A 25,131-nucleotide genomic window follows, 5' to 3' on the forward strand; every position below is an offset into this window, starting at 1 on the left:
AGTTTGCCAGAACTCTGAGCAATGTTTAGAAATATCAGCTTTCTTACAAACCTCAGATTATGTACTTTAGGCTTTGCCAAAAATACACTTAGTGCTTACTAAGTATGGTTTTGAAAAATTATCTTCTTTATTGTGTTTATGACCTGTCTGTAATCCTAGCTGTGAGGCAAATGTACCTCTTGCTCTGCATCCGGTTATGCAAGATGATTTTCCCGAATCATTAGCCTCACACCACTCTTAGACGCTCTCTGCACTACCAGCCGGTTGCCCCTGCTGTCACAACAGAACACTGCAAAATGGTTTTCAAGGTCCTTCTTGCTTTACTGATTTTCTCAAATGCCTCCAAGGAACTTCCCTACACCTCAGCTAAATTGTTGATCCCACAGGACCCAGTAAGAGGAAACTGCCTCGAGAGGCCAGGAAGCAGGGTAGAATGGTGTAGGTAAGCAGGGTTGCTGTGGTTTCAACAGCATGTGGAAAATGAGGAAATACTCTTTGTAGAAGGTTAGGAGTTAATGCAGAGGGATAGGGTGGAGATAAGATTTTATTAAAGATTAAAGAGATGGGTATACATTTACAAAGAAGCCAGTAAAGGAGGGTAAAAAGTACAGAGAATTGATGTATCTTGGTCCTATTCCCTCTTCCATAAAGTGTTCCTCTTCATTTCAAGCCCGTGTTAGTAGCAATAACCCCTGCTATTGCTGGATGTTAAATGCAGAGTACTGTAGATGTTACTCTTGTTTGGGAACTTACAATCCAAAGTCATAGCACATGATGTGAATAGGGTTCAATCCTGCTTTGAGCGTGTTCTTTAACAGAGTTTTAATGTGGTCTGTATTTTGAATTTTGAAAGTCATGATTTCATATATGTGTGTGTGTGTGTGTGTGTGTGTAATCTGTATGAATCACAGAGAACAGAACTCCTTTTAACCTTGGCCCTGAAAACAGAAATAACCCCTGTTTTATAGGCCCTAATCCTCATAATGTCTTATTGGGATTCTGTTTAAGATAATATGGCTTGATCTAGGTAGACCTAAACCCAGACAGTGATCAGTTGTGTTATAATGGGATGCTTGGCTCAAGCCCAAAAAGAACTTTCAAAGACATTGCAGAAATCTCCAGGTTAAAGGGACGTCCTGATGAGTCAATTAATGCCTCCAAATGCTTACGAAAACAGTCGTTTTGGAGTGTCCACCAACTGAGTACACTGTTTGCAAGTTGAATGCACTCAACTGTACACAAAATTTTAATGAGAACAATTAAAGAGAGTCAAAAGAAAAAACAAAGAAACAAGAATAGGTTTGTAGATTTGGGGAAAAGGAGCCTTTAAAATCCATAATGAATATTTGATAAATCACAGTATTAAAGACTATTTTACTTTTGTGGTATACGTGGCTTTTTTTTTAATACCTTAAATATATGCAATTTTATTTTTCAATCACATTTCAATAAAACCAGGAATTATTTTAATGTTTAACACTACTGGTTCTATAATACCTCATAGATTTATGTATTTTCTGCAAAGTACCTGTTGAAAATAATGCAATCAATAATTACAGGCTTTAAACACATAATCATTTCACAAAATATGTACATTTTTCAACTGTTTTTTTCTTCTTTACACATATTTTTACCACCATAGTTGTAATACATACTAGCAGATTCCACTTTAGAATGTATTCAAATAGTTTTCTCCGCTTATTTGAAAATATTCTCACCTTAACTCATTGACATATATTATGTATAGAGGTTTATTCTTTAAGCACTTTAAAATTGTTATTGATTGCTTAAGTAAGCAACAGCCATTGAGAAATACTGATAATACCTATTGATTTATCAAGGGGCAAGAAAATCCACTTGAAATATTTACCTAGTTTCCTTTATTTTTTCATTGTTTAGTTACAGTTGACCTGGCTTTTCTCCCGTTGCTCTCCCATGCAGTATACATGTTCTTTATCGTTTATAAAGCAGGTGTCAGGCCTCGATGCCCTTAATTCACAGCATAGCTAACCCAGAGACAGAAGAGGTATTGTTTTCAGGGTACACGTCTTGGACTTCTTTTGTTATATTTATCCCATTTTGCTCTTTTTGATGTAATTATAAGTAGAATTGTTTCCTTGATTGCATTTTCAAGTTGTTCATTGTAACAGTTTTTTTAATATCACGATTACATTCATTTAGCCATCTGTTCCAGGCCACATTTCCAGTCCAACAATGAATGAAGCTGAAAAGTAAACTGTCTTCATTTTGTCAATACAGTTAGTTGTCAGCAAATATTTATTGACTACAACATTATTTCCAGGATATACTACATACGTGTTATGGAAGTTATAAAAAAATAAGCTCTGTCTACAAACTTAATTTCATAGGGAAGCTAGATGTTAAAATGTTTGTAATGCCTCCAAAGAAAATGTAGTATATACGTACATTCAGTGGGTATTAGGAAAACTAAACTGTTACTGAACGCTGAGGTAAATAACAAAACTGTGGAAATGGCAGAACACAGCCTCATCTGTAGAAGAATGGATGGGATTTGGTAATACAGGTGAATAGGGGGAAGACATTCTGCTTAGAAACGGGCATGAGTAGGTCAGAACGTTAGAAAAATTTTTTGAAAAGTCTTATTTAACTAACAAACAAATAATGCAGAGGCTGGAATACAGTTTGAGAATGACTAAAAGGGATGGAAAGATGTATGTGTACTAGACAGATAGAAAGTGGAAAGGTAGTTTAATAAAAATAGAAAATAATGTGATGAGGAGAGAACTTCTGAGGGACAAAAAGGTTCAGTAAAACACTGATTATGGCAGAATGCAGAGGAAGAAATGGTAAAATTCCTGATGTTGTCAGCTAAATAGATGAGATGTCCTGTGAATTTTTCAGGCCCCGAAGCCGTGAATGGCGGAGCTGCCACTGAGAGCATGATGACCCCTGTGTTGTTTACACCACGCTTCATTTTAGAAGTAGCTGTGGGCAGTTGTGGGCTTTACTACATCCCCCCAAATCTCCAATAACATATTGTTTATTTAACCCATATTTTTTAAAAAAATTATGTATTGATTTGAGAAAGAGAGAGACAGACAGACAGAGAGACAGAGAGAGAGACACACACACACACACACTCATGAACTTGTTGTTCCACCTATTTATTCAGTCACCGGTTGCTTCCTGATGTGCCTGCAACCTTGGCTCATCAGGACAAGGCTCTGACCGACTGAGCGACCCAGAGAGAGCCTGACCCAAGTTCTTAAATAGAGTGTTTTACACTTTTTACTGAAGTTCGTCTAACAGCAGAGGAGCCTGACCTTTTAACTTCGCAACTTCTAGAGGTCATAGCCGAAGATGCTCACAGTAAATAGGAAAAAGAAAAGCTGAACTATTTGTATTAAAAATGTATGTGAATATGTTCTCATTCATAATATATGACTGGTGTTTTTGTCAGCACCACGTGACCCAGTCACATGAAGTGGGCTCCCAAGAGTTATCACACTGCAGGAACAAAGGGATGAATAAACTGCAATTTCTAATACTAATAAATACTAAGTGAAAAATGAAGGCTAACATTTATCCAAGCAGTCACTAAATGCCAGGCACTGTTGTAAGTGCTTTAATTGTACCAACTCATTTATTCACAGAACCAGCCGTGATGGTGTTCTTTTAATCTTACAAATGAAGGTAAGACACAGGGAGAGGTTAGTTAACCTGCAAGCCCACTCAAGTGGCGTTTAAATGAGACACTCTGGATCCACAGGCTGCATACAGTTTCAAACACTGCTGGATACTGTCTTCTCATGGGTTCCTAGGTGCCCATTTACACATAGCAATTAAGGAAGCATAGCAACCTTACGCTTCTGAAACACTTTGTAGTTAATAAAGTCCTTGTCTGCGTGTTCTGTCATATCTTCCCCCACCCCCCGGCACCCACACCTCTTGTGAAGCAGGGAACAGGAGGGTATACCCATTTTACAAATAGGATATATTTATGTAAGTTGTCCAGAGTTGTCCAAGCAGTGGAGCAGAGGCTGGCTCCTCCTTAGTTCGTTGGTCTGTGAGTACCTCACTCTATAGTGCAGAGATCAGAAGTACACATACTGGAATCACCAAACTGGAACCCAGAAAGAACCCTTCTTGGCAACAGAAAAATGGAAACCAACAGGTTTATCAGTTTTTCACTTTTAGATATTTTCACATACTATGATGACTTTTCAAGCTTTAATGCTGATATAATGAACCTATCAAAAATAGGCTGATAGTTCCCTTTATGTTTCCATCTGTGAGATGATGGTAATGTTAGTACTTACTCATGTTTTTGTTGTCAAAATAAGAAAAAAAACTAATGTATTTGTAAAGTACATAAAACAATCTCTGGGACTTTGTTGTTATCTCATGTTACTAATAAGGGCTAGGTTAAAACTGTGGGCAGGTTACATGAACTTATTATCCTCCTTACTGGAAATGGCTCCCAAAGCACAGGTGCCGCTGATGTCCGGGAAAGACACGATGCTTTTGTCCTAATCTTGAAGACATGTTGTCAAAGACCAATGCATATTTGAGGAAAGACTTCTACATAGTGAATACTTTGAAGAAATATAGAATGTATTTGAGGAAGTTCATTTCCTTGAGGAGTTCATACTGTTAAAAACATTATTTTCATCAGGGCCTGCAGGAGTTGGGTGTCGGAAAGGCAGAGCTGATGCTAATGGGGTATAGAGTTTCAGTTTTGCAAGATGAAAAGAGTTTTGGAGATTGGTTGCACACCAGTGTGATTGTACTTAACACTACTGAACTATGCACTTAAAAAGGGTTAAGATGGTAAACTTTGTTATGTATTTACTACAATTAAAAAAAGAAAAAAAAAGTATGTTATTCTTAAATCTTACTCTATTTCACTCAAGCACAAATTTGTGGAAGGTGAAAGGATACATAGGAATGAACTTCACATGAATCAGGAAGTTCTGGATTAAGAATTTTAAGTCTGTAATAAAGGAGCCTTGACAGACACCCCTTCTCACTCCTCCCACCCTAAAAGACGGATTAAAAAACAATTAAGAAGCCAATGGACAAAAATGAAATAAGCAAGTACTTCACCAAGGGAAAAAAAGAGTACAAATAAACATTTCAGTTTAAAATTTCAGTGATGAAAGAGCTCTTTCATCCTGTAAACCTGAGAAAACACCACACGTATTAAAAATAGGTCTTATTTTTACTTTTTTATTTACATGGGTAAAAAGTAGTTTTCTTTTACTTTTTCTTCCCTCCTTCTCTTCCTCCCTCTGTTCCTTCTTTGTCAAAATACCCAATCAAACTTGATTTTGCAAAAGATGTGTTATGCTTCGTTTTTGATTGGTTCTTTCAAGCTAGTCGGGTAATCAATGAGATTTTTGTTGTCAGGAGAAGAGTAATGTATTAGTAAAGCATTAACCTGACCTCCATGGTAGCATGGCAAGGTAAGCTGATGAGGGTATTCCTAAGGACTTTTTTGTTTGTGGCTCTTTTACTTAGTATACTATCACTGTACTTGATAATTTATTCCCATATATTTATTTATATCAAGTCAGAAACAAAGTCAAATATTTTTAAGGTTTTTTAAAGCCATGTTGCTTGTTGTGCGTGCACACTTGTACGTTCTTAATGCCAAAAAGAGTCAACTACTGGACTTACACGTCACAGACTATTCACTGAGAAACTCAGCCTGCAGCTCTGGGGACTGAACCTAAGGCATGCTAGATACACTTTGGATGAAACGTGCACTTGGGAAGAAGTTCATCTGGATACACTTCGGTTTACTTAAGCTTTAACTTCAAATTCACATTAGCCTGTGCACTGAAGAAGCACCAAATGCTAAGCAGCAATTTTCAACATTTTGGGGTCCTTGGTCTTTTGAGAATATGATCAAGATACATATATACACACCTAACACTAGATACAATTTTAGGCAATCTGGAGACTTCTTGGAACACATCTAGCCTGTTAACAACTTGGACACCAAATATCCTCCCACACTGAGAGAGAATGGAAAATAGAATGAAGACCTTGTCAGGGATTCAGATGAAAAACTTTCTAGGCCAAGAAACAGCTGTAAGTTGCTTTCTGTGATAACATTTTTAGAAATTTGCCATTTGAATAGATTTAATACTATGTGGTTTTAGTGTATGGTTCTATAACATGTTAAACACTATTATTTAAAAGTATATGTTTCTGTGTCCATTGTGGAATTTTACACTGATAAGGAGCCTATCTTTAAAATACACAGTTGTTAAAGTGATAATTTTAATTAATAATTTTAGTTTATGTACAAATATTCAAATACATGTAAACAACCACATCTAAAAGTGAAATAACTTAAAGAAAAAGGCATTGTCACAGAGAATTTCAAAATGATGTTTGCAAAACAATTTAGCCATAATCACAAAGCTTCAGACATTTGTTCCCTGTTGTAAATAAAGTCATCGCTAAGCCTTTCTATTAAATAGTAACTGGAAATTTTCATTTTCTAGTTAAATAAAATGAACTACAGTAAAGTTACATATATATATATATATATATATATAGTATTGATGAACTATGGTCTTTTTAGTTTTGTGTGTTCATACCACTAGCTCACCTTCAGGAATATAAATGCTTGCACCACTGGTGTGCTGTGTAATTTGAACAAAACCTCTCCCTCCTTAACCATGCTTTCAGGTCACAGACAGTGTGGTTCTGAATACGGAGAAAATCCTTTTTTATTTTATGGTGGCATAAACCTGAACACAATTATTTTTCCTAACAAGTGAGCATTTCTATGCTCTTTGCCTTTCTAAAATGTCATTGCACTGTGTGATCCTGAGCGGATGACAAGTACAGATGTCTTGACCGTTAGATAAGATATTAAGTGCAGAATATGATATGCAGCGCTTGAAACATGTTGTGCCCTGCAAATGTATTTGATAGGAAGTAGATGTCTTCATTTGTGGCAGTCACTCATGAATTTATTCATCTATTATGTCTCAGACATCTTTCTAATCATTTTCAGGAAACACTGTTGCCTATGTCTGACCTCAGAGTTTTAAAATTAGGAATGCATAGCGCTCTGGCATTTGTACATTTTAAAACCTGTTAGGGTGTTACTAATATACAACTAGATAGTTTGAAAACCATGCGTTTAGTAGTAAAGAGAAAAGAAAAGAGCTCTCTCCTCATTTTAGTGAAAGAAACAGACAATAAAATGAATAAAAATTTAAGCTACTGATAAACAACACTATAAAGCAAAATAAAACAGGGTAAGAGGAGAGGGCATAGAAAAATGTGGAATTACAGAACAAGCGGTCAGGCTAGGACAGCCTTTTGGGTGCGGTAACATTTGAGAAGGTCGAATAATGGGCAGGTACTTGACCCTGGTGAAGGTGGAGAGAAAGGGCTCAGGTAAAGACCTCAAATAGGAATGACCCTGGAATGTTTGAGGCAGAGCAAGAAGACTTACGGGTGGCGTGGAGGGAGAAGGAGAGAGGAAAGAGCGTGTGAGCATGCAGGAGACAGCTCAGGGAGAGCCTGTCGGTCTGTAAATGTGAGCGGAAGCCATTGAATGATTTGATCTTACTTGCATTTTTAGAGGATCATTGCGACTATCTTTAATCTCATTTCAGAAAAAATATGGAGGCTATCCTGAGACAGGACACATTTTATGTTTGTTATGATTTGTGAGGCGTTCACACCTCAAACAAATCTAGGTTTAGAAAGCAACGGTGGGCTCCCCATGCCTTTGATGTATGTGGTGCTAATTACCCCATCTAATGGAGAGAAGGCACATTTCTTTTAGGAAAATATGCATGTCACTCATGTTCAATACAATTTTTTCTCAGTTTCAAGGGACTTTGAACAAAATCTAGTTTCTAGCACGCTCATCTGTTTTTCCAAATTTAATTCTATTTCCTTCGTAATGACAAAATGTTCTCATAAATACTGATATGTTGTCAGCTCAATTTTAAAATATAAAGATGGTTCATGGCTTCTTTATAAACTGGTTTCATATACTCATAACTGCTTGCATGTCCTGTTCTTCTGCATTTCAGTCAAGACTTTAGTTGTAACATTTGCCTCATTTTCTGCGGATAAAACTGTTAATCATTAAATCATCTCCATCTCACTTTTCTGAAAACAGTATGAATACAACTCTGGATACACTCTGTGGAAAAGTTTTCATGGTGAAATAAAATAAGGGATTATGTTAGGGTAAATTTTTGCGGCTTCAAAATACGTAATAATATATTAAAAACATGAGACATACCGAAGTGAAAACATTGTTTACATTTGTTTATCCAAATGTTTCCCAAGCACATTTGACTATGGAACCTTTTTAAGTTTGCGTGTGGGCGTGCGGCATGACCTGCGTGTAAAACACTGCTTCTGTTTCATAGAACTGGCCTTTCTCGGAGTTTTCAGAAACATGGTTCTCTATATAAGTCACTGACTTTTATTTCTTCAGGTGGTATTATTTATGATGTTTCACTAACCTGTACATGTTGATAAACAAAAGAAAACGGTGGAAGACTTACTCCTTTTGACACTGAACAGATGTGACATTTATTCCCTTATTAGTGCCTGCAGGATGTACAAATAAACCTGTGAATAGTTTGTTGTTTGTTCTTCTAAAGTCTGAAATCTAAATTTATAGAGGACTGCAGGCCTTTTCATTAAAAGAGTAGCTACAGCCCCCTTAGCCATATGCCAAGAACATTAAAGATATGGCTCCTTTCTCTGTTTCTTTTCTATTATTTGACTTAGGAGGCTGATAGGTAATGTAGGTCAAGAGAGTAGAAAATCCCTTATTCTCTTTAAGTGTGTACGATGGCTTCTTCCACTAAACGTATAACAATTGAAGCATCCAGAGAACTATCATCACTTACTTTCAACCAGTTAGAGGGAATAGAATACAGAAAAGGAAACTGATGTTTAATAGGAGGTGCATGCTGTCAGCTGATGGTCAGTGGTTTTTGGAGTCAATTCAACACCAGCAGTGATTCCTAATTTAGGGTCAGTGAAGAAGGAAACTTGGTTCAGTGCAAACAGCTCAGTTGTGGAATGGCACGGCTGTGGAATGGTGTTACAGCTCAATTATGAAGCAGCAAAACATGGCTGTGAGGCAGCCCAGGGGCCAGGCCCCTCTTAGGCCACATAGCTGTGCTCTGCTCTGCTCTCAAAGTGGAGCCACTTTGGAGAGACATCTTCGGTATTTCGGATCCAGCCAGGAACACAGCCTTTAGCCTTTGGTGGAAAGGACAAATGCACTTCCTGCCCCTGGTCCCTTATTGGTCTGTCCTTATGCAAATGAGGACTCCAAGCGCTCCTAGTTTGGCCCAAAGGCATTCTGATTGGTAAGAATGCTGTCACTGCCTGGAGGCACAGTGAAAATGCTGATGGGGATATAGGTATGATTGGACTGGGAAAACCTCAGTCCTATTGGTTGAAATAGAGTTACAGGAACTCCTTTAAAGCAGCTGGCTCACAGGGCAGAAACTGTGCAGCAGGCTGACAGCATAGTGCAGGCTTCTCCCTGAAGTGCAGTGCGCTTGAGAGGCCTCTTCTTAAAGTGGCTGCTGGGCTCTGCTTTTAAATTTGAGCCCAGTTAGCCACCAGGAGCCCTTCTCACACGTATCTTCTTTTTCAGGTTCCACGGTTTTGCCTAATTAGGAAAAAAAAAAAAAGCATAGAGTGTGGAGACAGGTGGATGATACATCTGTCCAAGTGATTTGAAAGCCCTTCCTACTCTTAATTTCCCAAGAGCTATGGAAATATTAAATTTTGGAAAACAATTTTCTTTCCAGTTGTCAATATCTTTATTAATGTTATTGCCTTTTTTTTCTTTTAAAAAATATTCTTTTCATCAGTTCTATTTGTAGGAACTTGAATTATAACATGTAATTGCCTTGGGAACACTCAAGGGTTTATTTCTTACACCTTTGAACAATTATGGTGCGACTCTGTTGTGACACATTTAGTCTGTAGAAGACACCCAGTGTACCTGTGCATTCGCAGAAGCTTTGTAATTTCTCTGCGCTCAGTCAGGAAATTAAATCAAATGGATGGGAGCTGTCCAAACAATGGGTACACGTCATGTGATGGTTGACAACAGTTGGGCTTAAGGTGTTTGCAGGGACTGAATTATGGAAGAGCATGAAATGTATTCTGAAAATTCCAAGGAAGCATCGCATCGTGGTTAAGAGGTAGATGGCAGAATGAAGCTTTGTGGTTTTGAGCTGTGGTTGTCAAAGGACAGGACGTGGACCGGGGCGGACAGTGCGGGTGCGGACAGTCAGTGCAGTTTGCTAGGCAAAGCGTCGTCAGTGTCTGGCAGAGGGAGTGGAGAAGATGGAATAAATTCTAGAGCTCTTTTGAAAATAAATTGGACAAGATGTGTTGACAGGATACATATTGGAAGTTGAGTGAAGGGAAGAAATAGGATGTAACTTGAAGAGTTGGCAATATTTTCCTAGGTGAGAAATTTGGAAGCTTTGGCAGATGTGAAGATAAGGGCTTATTGAGACTTTCTGGTTTGTGACACCTTTTGGGAGCTGATGAGAGGCAACAGTCTTGCCACTTCATATGTTTGTGCAATATTGAATTTTATATTGTGTTCCGTTAAACATATCAAATTTAATATTGCAGTTTTTCCAAAAGTTATATTACAAATCTTCAATTTACATGTGATGGGCTTAATGTATGCTATGGCTACTTTATCATCAGCACTAGCTGATCTCTCTTCATGTTGCTCAGGAGAATTATTTACTATAAATAAATCAATCCTTGTTGTTTCCTATCCAGTCGTTCTGCTCACTGCTCAAGTAATAGGAAGTGCTTTTGGCTCTCCGTGTGGGGACTCACAGTTCTGTTATGTGGAGGGGAATTGCCCACTGAAGCCACTTTCTGATCTCGAGGATTACCTGATTTGCTTACTTATACAGCGATGTCTGTGGAAAATGAAGATTTTATATTCGGAGCAGCGTGTTGAGAGCTCCAGCTTCATGGTGTCGGGCCCTCAGCGTTTACATTCTTGTTCTAATAAGGCCCAACTAATTTGAAATGTCTTATCTCTACGAAGTATAAATATAGAAAAGAGTATAAAAAGATAATGATTTTACCTTTTTATGTGGTTAGATTTTAGTTTATGTATGTGGATAAATAGAGCATAAATTCCTTGAGGGCAAGTAATCCATCTTGTTCACCATTGTACCACTACTGTCGGGACACATCCCTGACATTCAACAAGTATCTGTTAGTTATTGGAGCAGCGGTTCCAGTTTTTCTCTTAATCTTAGCATTTATTTGTCTGTGTCTGTGTGAACCGGCAGGATGGAGGGAGGAGAGGGTAGGTGTTGTGGAAGTTCCCTCATCTGTAGGGTAATCAGTTGAGTTCCTGTGGGTGGACAAAAGCCTAGTATCCAAGGTTCCCTCAGACTGCCTCCAGGCACTTTTGAGGAAATAGACTAGTTCCAGGAGTTTGGATGAAGCAACGGGGAGGTTGGGCTTATGTGTGTGGCACGGCCATCAGGAATCAGGTGGAATTAATACATAGATACCTGGGGCTTTCACAGGTGTTCTTTTTGAGGTCTAGGTCAGCTCATGCCAGCAAATGGAATTTATTTGTCAAGTTTCAGGTCTGGAGGTGGAGTGACAAAAGTACAGTATTATCCTAGGAACTGAGAAACAGGTACCAAGATAGTAACGAGTAACGGTTACAGACAGAGACCCACGGGAGGGATGCACAAGTAGGAGTGTGTGTCCGCCCTCTTACCAGAATAAGGGGAGGCTGCAACTCAGAGCGATCTGCACTGTGCTTCAGCACGAAGAGGGACCGCATCACCGAAGGAGTATTGAAGAAGCCTAGGTGCTCTCATCCCTAACGTGCTTTGTCTGTAGAGTGGGTGGGTGGGGGTCCTATGTGAGACCTGGGAGGAGGGATGTGGTGATACTCCACGGGTGCCCTTGTAACTATTAATCCTCCACCTCTTTCTTCCCCATGGTGCCCTTTTCTTTCTGTCCTTGGCATCCTGCCTGCATCCTTTCCCTTTCTTTTCTCCCTCTCTACCTTCCTTTTCCCTTTTTCTCATTCTTTCTTCCTCCCAGCTGCAGGGTATGATTTTGTAAGTATGGCTAAAAGTCTGTACCTATTGTTTATAATATAAGAAAATAAAATCTAATATGTAAGACTAAACTAGGAAAAATGGTTGGGGTTTCTTGGTGTTGAGGGATCCATAAAACAGAAAGAATATATTTTTTTTTCCTGCTGTACTGATATAGCCTATGAATATATTTAATTTAGCTTTGAGTCAAAAGAGCACAAAATGTTTTAAGCACAACAAAGAAAATACAGAAGCCATAGATAAATTATATTTGCTTTATTGTTCCTGGGAAGAAAGAGAGAAGTCATAGCACATCTTTGTCTGTTTCTGCTTTTGAATTAACTATAGAGCAGATGTCTGCAAATGAAGGGCGTGTTTTTGGGAGACTGCAGTTTTCAGTGACTTGCATGCATGGCAAAAACTTGTGTGGCCTCCCCCGGCCCCAACCCCACTCATTCATTGGATTAGTGTAATTCTTTGAGAATATATTAATTTCATGGAGCAGAAATATTATTTTTACAGATTTGTATATGATGAAGCTTTTTTATTTGTGGTTTTAAGACTGATTCTTTACGTGGATAGCAATGACACCAGAGAGAAGAGGTGATGCTAGGTTCCTCTGATGCATGGAAAAGACACACTTAGCTGCCTCCGTAAGGTCATGTGTAGGGTTGGAGACAGCAATCCTGAACATGTGGCCAGTCTTTAAGGGAACTCGGGGGAAAATGGACTGAGATGCAGAAATGGGCAGGAACCAGTGAGGCTCCTCTGAGCCTCCTAGTGACAGACTTGAATCTCTGCTATTGGAATGATAGCTCCCGTCTGTCTTTTTTGCACAAGGTCTCCACTTAAGCCTTAGAGGATCTAGTATTAGCTTCAGTGCTCACTGTAGTCTCTTCAGAGGGGAAGGGTTATGCTGAATGGTTTCAGGTTATTCCTCCAGCTGGAGCTTGAGGGCAGGATGCTTGTAGATCAGATTTATAAGCAGGGCAGGCATTTGGGGAGCAAACAATGGCAGTTCAAGTATAGTGAGAAATTGCATTGTTTGGAGGACCTGAAACACCTAGTCCAGTGACTGGCTCATACTTGGCCTTCCACGCATTTTTGCTTTGACGAAGCCATCAGTGAATGAGAAATAACTGTTCTTCACTTAGTTTTTGAGGATTTCCTTGGATCTCATTTTATATTTTTTATAACACCCCCTCCTCCCCTTTAATTCACCAAATTTTCTTCCAATTTAACTTTTTTTCACTACTTCATGGATTATTTTAACCTACAAGTTGAACTGAAAATACATAGGTAACTTTTACAAGGAGTTAAACTTACTTGCTACTGGTGACATGAATAAGTATTTAAGGCTCTTTCAGTTTTGAAAAGTAATAATTATTGCATCTCAGAGTGTTGTCTCTGTCCTGAATAAATTACTTCTGTGCAAAGTTCCTGAATAGGTACTTGGAGACTACACAGGTAACATTGGCAAAAAGCAGAGTTAGAGTTTTTAAAGTATGAGATAGCGTTGCCGTTAGATGTATTGGTTTAATATGATCTCACCTTTAACTGGAACATAATCAACAGAAGAAAAAAGCAAACAAAATATAACCAGAGACATTGAAGTTAAGAACAATCTAACAATAGCCAGAGGGGATGGGGAAAAGGACAGTGGGGAGAAGGGTTTTCAGGAACTACTATAAAAGACACATGGACAAAACCAAGGGGGAGGGTGGAAGCAGGAGAGGGAGGTGGGTTTGGCTGGGGTGGGGTAGAGGGATGGGAAGAAAATGCAGACAACTGTAATTGAACAACAATAAAATAATTTTTTAAAAATGTATTGGTTTCAAATGTATGTGCCACTTCTATTTATCTGTGTCTGTGTGTTATTGTTATTGTTTGGGTTTTTTGTTTATTTGTTTGTTTTCCAAGGTGGAGCTTGATGACTTGTTCATAAGATTTTTTTCCTTCTAGCAGTCTTTACCTTTCCTCCCCAAGTATGTGTCAATCATTTAATGTGTATCTTGCATAAAGAAACTGATACACTTTTAATCTACTTTAGACATACAGTAAGCCTGTGATTGCTGTATTTGTAATTCAACTGGAAAGATGTAAGTAGGTTGAATAGAACATTTCCTTGACTGGGCAGCAATTGTCATTGGTGTACCAGCATCCAATGTATTCTTTCAGACTTCACATTGGGCCTGTTTTCTTCAGTTGGAAGTTTTCTTTGCAGATACTAATAGAAAAAAAGTAAACATAATTATTTCATTTCATTGCCTAGTAAGCAATTCATAGCCTAAAATAGTTTTCTCACATGAGAATGTTTTAGTCACAATGGCTGAGAGTTATTCTTTTCCAGTATTATCAATAAACACAGTTGCCCCCACCGGCAATGTGAAATAAAATGACAAACAGTCCACAGAATTTTAGCATGCAGTCTAGGGTGCTATCATTTAGTTGTGAAAAAGAAATAAAATGATTCAGAATTTCTGAGTTGCCTTGGCTCTAATGCTTCTAACTCATCACTCAATATTGATTTTCTTGTTGGTAAAAGAAAGAAACATATGGGACAAGTTTGGTTTTTTGAAAATAAAATGTCATTATAACCAGGAAAACATTTGAAAAGTACAAAGAACCTGACAGCTTCATCACTATCAGAGGCTGCCCTAGTTTGAATAGATCGCTACTTAAGAGACTAAGAATTAAGTTAGGTGCAAGCGCTTAATAGGATGACATCTATTTGAACATTTATAATAACAAGCTGCAATTTTTATGTCTGACTTCTACTGGATTTGAAGCTCCATTGCTCCATCTGTATCCGCGGCGCACAGACTGAGCCAGGCCTTCAATAACTGTTCATTGTATGAATACAGCTGGGGAGGAGATGAGGAAACATCTTTACAATGTCATAGTCTGCTTATTATAAACTAGTGAACTAGCTTCCAGTCATATTTTGGACAGAGATAAATTCATCCATCATCTAGCTAGGTCCTAGTTTTCCTTGGCCTCAGTCTATGAGACTGGAAGCCTTTTGTTCTATTCATTTCACTTTCTTTTTTTTTTTTTTGCTGTAAATGGTTACAGTGAGACACAGAGATTATGTGCTCTTGGTAATATCATCTTCATTAACTGTATTAAATGAAGTCTTTATTATCTGAAAGAATGTACTGTACTGATTCGATTTTAAGTGTTTTCCTGTAGATAACAAAGAGCTGAAGACGGCTTTGCCCAGTTTTGTTTAGTCGTGAGTGCTCTAGAGGAGCGAACTGCTGTGGCTGACATTAATACGTTCCCCTTAAAGACATTCAGGACGTTATGAAGACGGCTTTGACCTGCTCACAGCTTGGCGATTAGATGTACTTGGGATTACACGACCCTCTACTTTCAACACTGGTACAGTGTTGAATTCTTATGAAATGTCTTCGCACAAGTTTACATGCAAGCGTGGAGTCTGACATCACTTGGAAAAGGAAAATTTGGTTGTAAATTTTACATTTTTCAGCACAAGTCATAGCTTTTCCCAGAGTGCATTTTTTTTTTTTTTTTGGCTAGTAACATGATCTCATATTTGTATAGTACTTTACACTTTTGAATGTGCTTTCGTACATAGTTCCTTTGAAAATGCCCTCAGGGGAGAGGAAGAATGGTATTATTAGCATCATGTTGCAAGGGCTCTCTGTAGGTTTTGACCTAACGTATATAAAATATTTAATTGTCAAATGAAATTAGACTTGACCTATGATGACATTTCCACATTTTTCAAATTATTCTAATAAATTTGTGAATTTATATACCAATTAAATTTGTGAACAAAGGAAAGGCTTGCTCTACCTAGGCTAAACCAGATCACTGGGTTTTGGAGCCTTGGGAGATTAGGCTCAAATAAGATGGTTGCAATTTTCTTTGCTCACAGATAGGAAACTATCTTCAGTCGTCACAGAGTAACTGGAGATGACTGAAGTAGAGACAGCTTTGACAATTGTCAGGATAGAAATCACTTCCTTCTGATGAGGAAAATGTGTAACAGAAGGCTTAAGAGAAAGATATTTATAGCTTGGGTAAATATAATGCTTGTTCATTATAAATTTTTGATATATTCATTTTATAACTTAGACTCTATCCTGTGGGGTCGGGGGAAGGAATGATTGAAACATGTATTTATAATTCTATGACCTCTTTTTTTAGTGATTATAGCTTATTGATTTCTGTTTGAGATGTGGCTCAGGTCTAAAAGAGTGGGGGATGGAGGAGCATGTCCTAGAGAAGGATCGAGGCAGTGGATAATTGGACAGCATATTATATATGAATCTATTTAAGAAAAAAGAAAACCAGTTATAATTTTTATAAGCAAAACAATGAGAATAATAAGTTATACAAGCTAAACTTTTATTTCTTTATAGATGATATTTGGGGAGAACTTCTTGTTGCCTGTTGCTACTTTGGGTACCTAGTCTTCAAAATGAAATTGTGAAATTGTAGATGCGGGTCTCTGATGTGTCCTTAAGTCTCTTATAACATTTATTTTTTCAGTCCTAGAAACACTGATAGTTCCTCTTTATTTCTGATAGGTCAGTCAGCTGCTACAGAGCAGACACTAAATCTTTATCAGACACTGAAAACTACAAACAGTCCAGGTACCAAAATAAATAATTGTTCTAGAAACTTCTATAACCAGTTAATAAAGCACAAAAAATTTACTTGGCTGTTGTCTTTGTGAAAAGCTTCAAAGAAATAAGAAAATACCGTACTAGAGTAGAATCAGGTTGAAATAATTCTACTCAGCTGCTGATCAGTTTTTATTTGCTTTTATGTAAAATATAACATTACTTGTCATTACTCTTCAGTAATGAAGAGTAACTACTCATTAGTAACTTATTTGAGAATCATATTTGAGAATGATTTTTTTGCTTGTACTTGACAAAATCCAATTAAAAGTCAATTAAGCAAACCAAAATATATATTGGTTATCATGCTTGAAAGTTCTAGAGTGATGCTTCAGGCATGGTGGAATTCAGGCATTCACATATGCATTTCTCATAACTCTGTTTTTTATGGAGTTGGATGCATTTTAAGGCAGGAAACCTGAGGACAAAATAACCACCAGGCTTTCAATCTTCCAATTAATCAATTCGGGTGGAAAGGGATTGCTCCTTTTAAAACAGTTTTGGGGAAAGGTGCCAATTTGATTTTCCTTTTTTAACTCCGTGCACATTTTCATTCCTGAATGAATAATTATGATTAGGATTATGGTGCTGTCTTTGGTCAGTGTTGGCACCAGCACCAGAGCCACCCTCTGCCAAATATAATTACCAGGAAGGAGGAAAGAAGTGTAGGTCTGCAGAGGAAACTCAGGGTGTTAGAGGTGCTGGTGTTGGCAAAAAAGCAGGATGTACATATATACTAAATTAGTTAACTCGAGAGTAGAACGTACACCGTTGTGTGAAAATACCGTTGAGCAGAAGAGCAGCAGTTTAAAGCAGTATACTAATCTTTGGTGGTAGAGCAACGTAAAGGATGATCGAGAAAGCTTAATACTGAAAATGTTTCATTGCCAAAAAAGGCCTTGAAACATAACCAATCATGATATAAAATACTTTCAATGACAGCATTCTAAGACTATTACCTCATCTGCAAAATAGTTGTTTGGTTAATAATAGACACATTTATACACTTTTTGTGTTGAATTATATTGATGCAGAAGGTATTCCAATGTTTATTGAACAGTGTTTGTATAGTGTAAGTTAATTATACAGGGTGGGCAAAAGCAGGTTTATAGTTGTTTGTATGGAAAATAATATAGTAATTAATAATAATATAAGAATGGACTCTGTGTTTTGTGTACTCACAACTGTAAACCTACGTTTGCCCCCACTCCTTATTCAATTATGACGATCCTGCAATTAATTTAGAATAGAGACAAGGATTAGTAAAGCTTCCCTTCCTATCCCTTGAACCCCACCTTAACTGTGGGAAATTGGAACACTGAATTACAGTTTGCGGAAATCTGTTTTTAAATATAGTACATACTTCTTGGATATTAACATGAACAAAATTAAACTCCACAGAACTTAAAAAAATTAAACTAACGACTTTTTATGTAATTCAAGCTAGTGAATGCTTTCTTGCCTAATTTTTCATCAACCGCAGTTTCTTGATTTCCTCCATTTGAATGGCCTCTATTGTGGCTATTTACAAAAGTGCTTAATGAGAACCTTTTTGAATAGGTGCTCTATCTCCACAAAAACTGAAAACTATTGTCATAGTTTTACAATTTTTTTCTCTTTCTTTTTTTCATAATTTTACATCTTTTGATAGTAATAAAAAGTCTTTCAAATATTAAGCATGGCTTTTTACCATAGCCGTTTTATAAATATTTTGTTTGATCATCTGAATATGATCTAATATATTAAAATGCTACAGTAAAGAAAAATTACTTGAAATTTTTCTCTGTTGAGATAAAGGGTGGAAAGAAAGGAGGGAAGGAGAGAGGAGAGGAAGGAAGGAGGGAAGAAGGAAGGAAGAACAGAAAGAAGGTGCTTAAAATACGAGAATATTGGGACAAAATTCTGTTTCTAAAGACCTTGGTGCTGAAATCCTTATTTGCAGTGTTTTAGAAATAGTCCTAGTGTTAGAAGATAAACTAAATAGGTATTTAATTCAAAAAAATTAAAACCAATTAAATCTATAAAACATTGGAGAAATATAATAGTTAAATATAATTCTTTGACACCTTTGATATTAGTTGCTTTTATTATTTTGTAGGTAAAATGTATAACTGACATTAAGAGAGATTAAGGTAAAAACCAACCTTTTCCTAATCTAATGAATCAGTTGAGTGAATGAATGCAGTTACCTGGGAGAAGCGCAATGAAGGCAGAGGAATAAAAAGTTCAAAGGCCCTGACACACAAAGTGTGTATCAAAAACTCAAAAAAATGGAAAAGACAGAAAACTGTACTGGAACAACAATAAAGAAAATTAAAAAAAAACACCTCATTAAAGTATTGTAAAAATAAAAAAAAAAGCACACCAAAAGGCAAATAAAAACTATGAAATAAGTATTTGATAAATCAAACACATAAAAGTTGTACTTTGCTTGCAGTTAAGGTAGTATACTTTTCAGAAAAATAGATACATTTTGACTATCCAGTTGTCAAAAGATTAGAAAAAAATATCATAGCTGGCAAGCCTGGTTAAAGTTAGCATTATCATCTGCTATTGGTGGAAGTCCATTAGGTATACCACTCTAGAAAACGACAAGATGTATAAAAATACTCAAAAGAGCAAATAATTTTTCTAGGAAGCCATAATAAAGCAATAATTTGAGATGAGCACAAATATTTATCTACAAAGATATGTATTATAGTTTTATTTATAATATGAAAGTGTAGAACTTTTATACAATCTAACAGAAATAGTAATAATTATTGTGAATTACTCTTATTTTTATATACCAAGTAGTGTGATTTCTGCTATGTATAAATTACCTTATTTTTATCTTTCTAAATTCATACGATATATAATTAGTGTTTACTTGTTAATTTTCCTACCTCTGTGTTTGTACATACGTCAAAGTTTTATTGGTGGAACTCCCCTTTCATCATGCGTAGTAGCCATGTGGTTTGGAGAACAGACCATGTCTGAATCTCTAAGAGTTCACTCTGATTGGTCTAAGTCAATCAGTGATTGTATACCCCAGGGATTGGTTAGAGATGTGCTTGTTACCTTTTTGGTCCATAGTAAATCCCAGGACTTTTGATTAGTGATTAAGAGAGAAATGCTTCTAGCTCTCTCTGTTGTTTTTGCTCAGGCTCCTTTGCTCTTTCTTCCCTCTCTGTGTCCCCACCACCCCAACCCACCCAACCCACCAACCCACCATTCCTCTAAACATTGCTAAGATTTCTCTGTTTCCTTAGGTTTATTTTCTTTTTTGAATTCCCATTGCATTAATAAAAGTTTCTCTACTCTGGTATGAACTTTACTCTGCCATACCTTTTTTACTAACTCAAATGTTTAACCTGTGACCAGTTGTTACTACTTCGGGTTCATCTCGATGCCTAGGCTGTGTTTTCCATAAACAACAATATTCGAGAGGTCAGAATTTGCAGAGAGTTAATGTTAAAACAACAAAGACTTTGCCTTAACTTATATAGGCTGAAAATATAATAAAGTGTCACAGAAGTGACTTGTGTTTTCTTCTGATTTCAGCTGAAAGAGTGAATGACTTGATAATTGGTGTCCCTGCTTATTCTAATTAGGAAAATTTCCTGCTGATGACAGCTTCAATGCGCTGCTAAAAGTTTTGTGTCAAATGTAGAGGAAAGAAGTAGATTGAATTTGTTGTTAAATTGGTAAATTTAAAATTGTGTTAGTTCTGAAATAATTTGTCATGTCATATCCTGTATCATTTTTTCTTTACCCTACTGAGAGCTGAGGGTAGAAAACTTGAAATGAATGTGGAAGAGTATCAGGTGATGTGAATGGTCCATACTGACATCTCTGAGAATAGGAAAGCCAGGATCAGGGTGGTCTTGGCCTTGCTTTATTCCTACATAAATTAAATCTCAAGCACCTTTCTAGTTTTACATATCACAAATAGGAATGCCCTGAGTCTATTTCTGTTTTGCATTACCGTGTAACAAATACACACACATTTCTCAGATGCAGTTTTTCTTGTCTCACCTCTATTTCTTGGTCTCTTCAAAGCCACATCTGCTGCATCATCTTCCTACATCACATACCATGTTGCACCACTTCCCTGTTTTGTTATAGTCTTATTACCTTTAGAGTAAAATCTAAACTTTATAGCGTGGCATTCAGGAGACTTCTTGATAAGGCTTTACCTTACCACTAAAATTTCTTGTAAAACAGTCTTTCATAAGCATCCTATTTCAAATCATAAATATCTAATTACTTGCCTGCTTGAAGGTGACATGTTTTTTTTTTATTCCTGTGCCTTTGCCTATGATGTTCCCTCTGACAACTTTGGCCTTTCCCAGCCTTTTCACTGAACAATTTCTAAACTAAAGGTTCACAGGTTCCACCATCTCCCTGTTTCTTCCACATCTGACCTAGCCATTAACACAGCTCTTAACACACTGGTAAATGCAAAGGAGGATAGAGACTTACTTTCTTCTCCCTAATGACCAATACAAGTAGATATTCAGTGAGTGCTCAGTGAACATGCCTTTAATGAACTGAGTTCATTTTCCAACTAAGCGTAGGGGGACCGTTATGACTGTATGTATGCCCACACCTCAGTGAAAACACGAGAATGCTCAGGAAATGATCGCCCCAAGCGGCTTAGAACAGTCATCCCGAGTCACTGTGTTTGTACACTTTGCCCAAGGTGTTATGGTGAAAAGATTTGAGAAGAAAAGATGCTCAGGCATTTGGACTTCCTAGGAAGGGTGCTATGGCCAGATCACTTGTTAGAGAAGCCACGGTTGACTATATATGGATCAATTAGTAACGAACTGTAGAAATGATTCCTGAAAGTATAGTCTTTGTATATGGATCAATTAGGATGTAAACTTGGAGAGGAAACAAAATGGAGTATGTTGTATTAAGTAGAGTTAAATTTATTCTGATTTGATTGCATGTAGATGGTAAGGGAAATTATGGGAATTAATAATGCCAGGTTTCTGGCTTGAGAAATTAGAATGAGGATTGTACTATTTACTTAATTAAAATCACAGGACAAAGAAAAAAAGTGAAATAAGACAGTTATAGGCCAAGGATCTGATTTTGTATATTTTGAATTGATAAGCCTGTAGGAGATAAGAAATGAATATTCAGGAAAATATTCTTTTTGGCAATCTTTTGCAAATTAGGTTGAAATATTAAATTCTTGGAGCTTGTTTAAGAAAAATAAGTAATAACATGATTTTCAAGGTGGTGGTCTCTTTCATTTGATACAGAATACCTTTTTGCTTGGCTTGTTTGCTTAGCTTGGTTTTATTGGATGTGGAATATTTAAAGATATAAGTGTTACATTAACAAATTGAAGCATTTAGTCATACTGCAATGTTAATAATGTTTTTCTTAAACTAATACTGTTGGGAAAAATGAATGGCCTGGAAAAAAAAATAGTAGGCTTCATTTAACTTAATATACATCGTTAAATTTCATGAGAATATATAATAAATGGTGGTCAAACACCACAAAATTGAGTGCATTATGCTTCTAAAATTTAAAGAATCATTTGAATTCGAAATCAAGATTTTATGTTTTAAAATAAAAATATGTTCAAAAGAGCAGCTCAGAAATGCATCACATTTTTTGTAAGAATACTTGAAATGCTTTTTATATGACCAAATCTAATCATCCCAGACATGAAATAATAGATTCACTTCAGAGTAGATGTCAGTTTTCTGCAAAAGGAAAAATGGAATATGCACAAGTTTATTCTTGTTTTTTGATGTGGTTGTTTTGGGGCTATTCTTTACTCAGTAACATTGTATAAAATATTCTAAGTTGAAAAATATTTCCCTCAGTAAGACTGGATTTCAATCAATATGAGATAAAAATAAAACCTGTGGGATATGGAATGGAATTAAGTTGAATAATTTCAGGAAAATATTTTGCTATAGTATTATAGAATATTTTTTTAGCAGCCTGGTCATCTTGGGTGATTTCTAACTTATTTCTTTTCCGAGACTAATAGCTGCACAAAATAACTAGGGAAGTTACCATTGTGCTGGAAAGGAATGACGTTGCCTTTCATTTTGTTTCCTCTTCCCATGACCAGAAAGAGAAAACGATCTGGTAAATTGCTCTGGAAATACTGACAGAATTCACGATTGCCTTTTAGCTGTGTCTGGTTTGAAATGTCCTGTCCAGGATGAACAAATTTATTTCTAGTGATGGAAGAATGTGATAATTCAGTCTTTACATTTCGAGGCAAGATAAAGTGGGTTATATCATTTATATACCCTATGGCCCATTCATGCTAAGAGAATAACATATGATTTAATATTAAATGATGGCATCACTGGGGAGATAAAATTTTTTTGGTTAAAATTGTAAATACCTATAAATGGCCTTAAAATATACCCTGCTTATATTTTAATTCAAATTTTAAAATTGTTGCATTGTATGATAGATGCCATTAATGATCTGCCTATCACCTCTCTCCTTTTGAATCTCCTAAGTAAACTTCTTTTCTTCATTTATTACCTCAGTGTTTGCCTCTGGGGCCACTTAAACTAGGGTCCCTTCTTTTTTTCTCTGTTAGAAAGTGAAAAAGAATAGGGTCAACAAATAGATAAACAGGCTCCTACAGAAAGTAATGTCTGAGATGGAAAAAGCTACCTTTCAGGTGGTATAGATGCAAAGAGGTAGACATTAAATGTTTGAGATCTATCTTCAGTCTATAATTTAAAAGACTAACAAACATAGGTGTGGCTTTACCAATGGTCTATGTGAAAGCTACAGAAGTAGGCAGAACAAAACAGATATGTTTTCATATATGTGCCCCCAAGCCCAGCCCCCCCACCCTCATGAAAAAGCTCTTTGCTATTTTGGTAAGAAGAAATACTGCTACTGTTTGAATTTAAGTCAGAGGTAAATTTGAAAATACCAAATTAAGGGAAGGAATAATTTGTGTTGTTTCCTCTGGAAGGGAAAATCCTTTTTGTTTTAGAATATGTACTATAACCTCTAAACTGAGGTGCACATAAATATATCGTTGATTAATTCCACTAAGTCCAATTTTAATTTTATTTTTAGTTATATGTGATTCCGTCTGATGCACATAGGAGAGAAAGGGACTGAAAGAGAACTTGGATGGCAACTGCATGACTGAAACTACCAAAGTCAAGTGTCTGTATTCTTTGAACTAAATTTGAGCAAAACCAGGTAAGCATAAGTGATTGTTTATTTACTTCGAGCTATTTTGAAAAAAAAACAATTGAAACTAAAAAAATGTTTTTATTTTGTACTGAACATTTAAAAAGAAAAGAGTAAAATACATAAAAGCAAAATACTGTAAAATTAAAGTCATGAATGAGCCTGTTTTCTAAAAATTTCTGTCATTTTGTTCTCTACCATTTGATTTTTGTTTTGTTGGTTTTTCTCTTTATGCAAAGTTGAGGTAATGTTATATGTATTCTCTGTTGAATTTATTATTTTTGTAACATATCTCTTTTGTCCTAGTTGATAACATGAATTAGTGTTTCATAGTTTCCATTGTATTGGTTAATATAAGCAAATGATTTTAAAATATTTTGTATGTCTATTATTCAGATAGTATGCATACAGGTAGATATATACATCACTCACTTTGCATTAGTAGTTATTAAAATTAGCATCCCTGGTTCAATGGTTAAAATATTTTTAAGGCTTTTTACTTTTAATACTGAAATTACCCCTAGAAGGTGATAATGAGCTACCATTTCATCAGTTATTTTTGAAAATGTTTGTTGACTCATTGACTTACATTTTTTTCATTCTAAGAATTTCCCTAAAACAAACCTAGTGGAAGAAAAAATTAAAAATTGAGATTCTAAATTTTGGTTGCAAGCTATAGTATACTCTACTCACATATATTCACCACTATACCCTTTACATAACAACATAACCAAAGTGTAGAATAAAGTGAATATTATATTTGCATTATCTTTCCACAGTCTCTAAATACATCATTTATGAATGATGGCAAGGATACATTTGTTCAACTAATCTTTATTGAAAACATTATTACAGTAAGCCTAAGGACTGTGATTATTTCAGTGCAGTGGTGGTGACGGTAGGTATTATGTGCAGAAAGGTACAGAAACAGTTTCCTGTGTCTTCCAATTTCCATAAAATGTGGCAACCTAAGAAACATATTTTGGGCCCTTAGGTACAGGTAGGATGTGCCAAGGGTCAAGAAAGAAATATAAAGAAAGGGCAATTGCTGATGATACTACTTTCAGGGTGGGAATTGTAGAGCGCAAATGAGTCACAATTTGAGTTGTGCTTTTTTTAAGGTCAGTAGGACCCTAAAGGCAGGTGAACATTTAACTGGAGGATCAAGTTAGAGCAAATGCACAGAGCTGAGA

The 25,131-nt window shown here is 36.3% G+C and overlaps 1 protein-coding gene across 11 annotated transcripts in view; it reads left to right on the forward strand.

Moving 5' to 3' along the window:
* The window catches only part of GULP1 (GULP PTB domain containing engulfment adaptor 1), a 208,718-nt gene that overhangs the window by 39,625 nt on the left and 143,962 nt on the right, over positions 1 to 25,131 (forward strand). For 10 of the 11 annotated variants that reach the window (XM_053918863.2, XM_045198434.3, XM_053918862.2 and 7 more), the window contains one exon: positions 23,819 to 23,947. The exons of the other annotated variant lie outside the window; for it this stretch is intronic. The gene's annotated coding sequence lies outside the window, so the exon portion shown is untranslated. The remainder of the gene's footprint in view (positions 1 to 23,818; positions 23,948 to 25,131) is intronic. 11 annotated transcript variants of the gene reach the window in all.

Source organism: Desmodus rotundus, chromosome 2, assembly GCF_022682495.2.
Source record: "Desmodus rotundus isolate HL8 chromosome 2, HLdesRot8A.1, whole genome shotgun sequence".
Classification (NCBI taxonomy): Eukaryota; Metazoa; Chordata; class Mammalia; order Chiroptera; family Phyllostomidae; genus Desmodus; species Desmodus rotundus.